This window comes from Convolutriloba macropyga, unplaced genomic scaffold, assembly GCF_964194025.1.
Source record: "Convolutriloba macropyga unplaced genomic scaffold, txConMacr16.3 SCAFFOLD_6107, whole genome shotgun sequence".
In the NCBI taxonomy this organism is placed as follows: Eukaryota; Metazoa; Xenacoelomorpha; order Acoela; family Convolutidae; genus Convolutriloba; species Convolutriloba macropyga.
In genome coordinates, this window is record NW_027451633.1 from 1 (window position 1) to 5,000 (window position 5,000).

Sequence of the window (5,000 nt, forward strand, 5' to 3'; positions counted from 1 at the left end):
ATATGGCCAAGAGAGCATTTGAAGGCGAAACTTCTGCATGGGGAAGCTGCATCATGAACAAAAGTTTATATCGAGTATTATGTTGACGTTAGTAGGCCCTGGCCGAAAGCGCAGCATGTGAAAGGTATAGATAAAAGTTAGCGTTGCAGTCAGTACTGTGTAGTTACTAGTAGCTGGATTTAAGCTCGAAATGAGACACTGTTGGTGAAACTTCATCATGAGAACGTCACAAGCTGATCACGCTCTATGATATGACTAGTATTATGTTGCTTCTAGTAGGCTAAGCGCAAGCCGAAACATCAACATGTGAAAGTCGTAGAATTTTGCAATCAAACTGTGGCTAGTACTGTGATGTTACTAGTAACCTTTTCTTACGTCATATGGCCAAGAGAGCATTTGAAGGCGAAACTTCTGCATGGGGAAGCTGCATCATGAACAAAAGTTTATATCGAGTATTATGTTGACGTTAGTAGGCCCTGGCCGAAAGCGCAGCATGTGAAAGGTATAGATAAAAGTTATCGTTGCAGTCAGTACTGTGTAGTTACTAGTAGCTGGATTTAAGCTCGAAGTGAGACACTGTTGGTGAAACTTCATCATGAGAACGTCACAAGCTGATCACGCTCTATGATATGACTAGTATTATGTTGCTTATAGTAGGCTAAGCGCAAGCCGAAACATCAACATGTGAAAGTCGTAGAATTTTGCGATCAAATTGTGGCTAGTACTGTGATGTTACTAGTAACCTTGTGTTACGTCATATGGCCAAGAGAGCATTTGAAGGCGAAACTTCTGCATGGGGAAGCTGCATCATGAACAAAAGTTTATATCGAGTATTATGTTGACGTTAGTAGGCCCTGGCCGAAAGCGCAGCATGTGAAAGGTATAGATAAAAGTTAGCGTTGCAGTCAGTACTGTGTAGTTACTAGTAGCTGGATTTAAGCTCGAAATGAGACACTGTTGGTGAAACTTCATCATGAGAACGTCACAAGCTGATCACGCTCTATGATATGACTAGTATTATGTTGCTTCTAGTAGGCTAAGCGCAAGCCGAAACATCAACATGTGAAAGTCGTAGAATTTTGCAATCAAACTGTGGCTAGTACTGTGATGTTACTAGTAACCTTTTCTTACGTCATATGGCCAAGAGAGCATTTGAAGGCGAAACTTCTGCATGGGGAAGCTGCATCATGAACAAAAGTTTATATCGAGTATTATGTTGACGTTAGTAGGCCCTGGCCGAAAGCGCAGCATGTGAAAGGTATAGATAAAAGTTATCGTTGCAGTCAGTACTGTGTAGTTACTAGTAGCTGGATTTAAGCTCGAAGTGAGACACTGTTGGTGAAACTTCATCATGAGAACGTCACAAGCTGATCACGCTCTATGATATGACTAGTATTATGTTGCTTATAGTAGGCTAAGCGCAAGCCGAAACATCAACATGTGAAAGTCGTAGAATTTTGCGATCAAACTGTGGCTAGTACTTTGATGATGCTTGTAGCCAACCGAATTGGTTGAAAAGCCCAATAAGTAAGCTAACTTGGGAGAGCTTGTTGGAAACCAAATGCTACTAGATTGGTCCAAATACATCCTTCAACAGGGGATCACTTGGCTCGCTTTACGAAGAGGAGCACAGCTATATGTGTTAATTCGGTATGAATCGCAAGATTTGTTTACCGACCTCTCTAACGCAAAAGGCGGTCTCGGCTTCGGCTGTTGACTGCGTCCGATTCAGGGTTATATAACTCTCGATTGAACACATTGATGTTCTATTGTTGGTGCTTCCAATAAAATTGGAACACTTAAAGCAGAACCGATTCAAATAATAGCATTCTGATCAATGATTGCATTCCTTGATCAAGAACTGCTGGAGTCATTGTGATGGCGAATTTTCTTCATAAGAAAATTGCAAAGAGACGGAACTTAATGAGACTAGTATTATGTTGTTTCTAGTAAGCGGAAGCTGAAACAGCAACATGTGAAAATCAAGTTTTGTTCAATGATCTCGAGGCGATAAGTACTATGAAGCAACTAGTAGCCTAAGCATGACTCAGATTTGAGACAGTCAAAAAGACTGGCGAAACTTCTTCACATGAAAGTTACATAGAGAACTACAAATGTATACAGCGAGTATTATGTTGTTTCTAGTAGGCGAAAGCTGAAACATCAACATGTGAAAGTTGTCTGCAAACTGTAGAACGATATGTGATTAGTACTGTGCTGTTACTAGTAGCCAGTCTGACTGTAGAAGCCAAGACAAAGGGAAACTAATGCATCTGAAAAGGACAAGTTATGGAAAGGTATGCACGATAAGTATTATGTTGTTTCTAGTAAGCGGCAGCTGAAACATCAACATGTGAACGTCGTTGTGTACAGTAACCTAGAACTATATAGTCCTTAGTAACGTGCATTTACTAGTACCTGTAATTGGTATTCAGACTCAGGCAGTTTGGAATAGTTTGGCAAAGATGCACCAGAGAAAACTGGGATTTGATACAGAAATTGTTGAATACAAGTATTATGCTGCTTCTAGTAGGTTGAATCCGAAACATCAGCATGTGAAAATTGAAAACATTTCTGGTTCGAATTGTCACAAGTATTTGGTGATCTGAGTAGCCAAACTCACTACAACGCCAATTGAAGGCAAAAATTCTCAACGGGAAAAGCTATTCTCATTGAATGAGCTAACAAGACGAGTATTATGTTGCTTCTAGTAGGCGAAAGCCAAAACATCAACATGTGAAAGTCTTGCTGAACAAATTTAATGTTGTTGAGCTCAGTACCGTGTGAATTAGTAGCCATAATTGGCGAGCGAAAATTGAACTGGCGAAACTTCGTCTTTGGAAAATTGCAGTGCCGAGCACTTATTTTGCAACGAGTATTATGTTGACTGTAGTAAGCGAAAGCCGAAACAGCAACATGTGAAAGCTGTTGAAATTTGTGGTCATTTTGCAATAAGTACAAGGAGTGTAACTAGTAGCCAGGTCAAAATTTGGGATAAGAATGAGCAAAAATTCTGCATGAGAACAGTTGAAATTATGAAACTAAATTACAAAGACTAGTATTATGTTGTTTCGAGTACGCGAAAGCGGAAACATCAACATGTGAACGTTTGTAACGAAGTTTCGTTAATTTTCAGCCTAGTACTGAGCAAGAACGAGTAGCCTCATCTCCAATCCCACGCAAAATGTAGTGAAATATGTGAGTGAACCTTATTCACGGTGAGGGTTTCCCGAGGTCTGTATTGCAGCGAGTATTATGTTGCTTCTAGTAAGCGAAAGCTGAAACAACAACATTTGAAAGTTGGAATTAATGACTGAATGGAAACTTCGACCTGTGTTTGATAGTAGTAGCGAACAAAACTGCTGAATCGGTTTCTGTCTCATATTGGTCAGTGAACCAATTAAGAGACAATCAACTACATAACCTGAATTGGGCGAGAGAACCCCCTTAACTTAAGCATATCAGTAAGGGGAGGAAAAGAAATCAACTGAGAATCCCTTAGTAATGGCGAATGAACAGGGAAAAGCTCATCGGGAAGAGAAATGGCAACATTTCTCGGTGTCCGGTATGGTTTGATGCTAGACTGGTGAATTTGTCCTGATGTCTACTGGAAAGTAGCATCAAAGAAGGTGAAAATCCTGTAAAGGTCATTTTCGATACCAGTCATAATGGCTCATTCCTATGAGTAGAGTTGTTTGAAAGTGCAACTCGAAGCTGGAGATATGTCTCTCCAAAAGCTAATTATAAAGCGAGACCGATAGTAAACAAGTACCGTGAGGGAAAGTTGAAAAGCACTCTGAAGAGAGAGTGAAAAGTACGTGAAACTGTTGAAGGGGAACTGGAGTGAGCGTTACCATACTCAATGCCTTGATATTATATTCTCGGCTACCGAGTAGTGTAGTTGTCGTCTTTTGGCAAATCTTGTTAATGAATCGAGCAGAAGTTTTCCTCGGAATTCTTCTTGTTGATTCTAAACAAAATGAGATAAATTGATCTTGATTGCCTGTCTGACCTCAACTTCCTATTCAATGCTCTCTACAGCCCGTCTTGAAACACGGACCAAGGAGTGTGAGTTGCTTGCAAGTGTTGTCGCTCATTGAAAGCGCACACGCGAAATGAAAGTGAACAGTGTAATTTTTATGAATTGCACTACTTTGTGTGGTGAGGGCGCCGATTCGGTGTCCCGCAACCACGGACGGTTTTGCTCTTATTGCATGACTGATCCAGAGCAAGTAGCACACGACCCGAAAGATGGTGATCTATGCTTGGGCAGGGCGAAGCCACGGGAAACCATGGTGGAAGCCCGAAGCGGTTCTGACGTGCAAATCGATCGTCTGACCTGAGCATAGGGGCGAAAGACTAATCGAACCATCTAGTAGCTGGTTTCCTCCGAAGTTTCCCTCAGGATAGCAAAAGCTTGAGCAAGATTGAAAAATCTTCGCAAAGCAATTTCATCGGTTAAAGCGAATGATTAGAGGAATGGGGGAAAATTTTTCCTTCACCTATTCTCAAACTATAAATCGGTGAGATGTCCTTGTGACTTAATTGCACTTGGACTATGAATGCAAGCTTTTTGTGGGCCGCTTTTGGTAAGCAGAACCGGCGATGTGGGATGAACCAAAAGTTGGGTTAAGGCGCCTAACTACTTGCTCATGAGTCACCACAAAAGGTGTTGATTGATACTGACAGCAGGACGGTGGTCATGGAAGTTGAAATCCGCTAAGGAGTGTGTAACAACTCACCTGCCGAATCAATCAGCCCTGAAAATGGATGGCACTAGAGCTCGTGGCCTATACCCAACCATGAATATCAATATCTAACGCAAGTTAGATTAGAGAAAAAGAGCCTCACCAGCTCAAAAATGATATTCATGTGTAGGAGGACACATTGATTGCGCTAAAGTATGCACGCAAGTGTATGCGCGAAGCGATCAATGGAGCAGATCTTGGTGGAAGTAGCAAGTACTCAAATGAGAACTTTGAGGACTGAAGCGGGAAAGG

General features: G+C 41.3%; 1 non-coding gene and 1 pseudogene across 1 annotated transcript in view; both read left to right on the plus strand.

Moving 5' to 3' along the window:
* Positions 1-1,585: 1,585 nt before the first annotated feature.
* LOC142356853 (5.8S ribosomal RNA) lies at positions 1,586-1,737 on the plus strand (annotated as a pseudogene).
* A 1,682-nt stretch (positions 1,738-3,419) lies between these two features.
* LOC142356854 (large subunit ribosomal RNA) overlaps positions 3,420-5,000 on the plus strand; it is a 3,522-nt gene continuing 1,941 nt past the window's right edge. Inside the window, exon 1 of the ribosomal RNA XR_012761504.1 lies at positions 3,420-5,000. This exon is cut by the window's right edge and continues 1,941 nt beyond it. This is a non-coding gene — a ribosomal RNA (large subunit ribosomal RNA).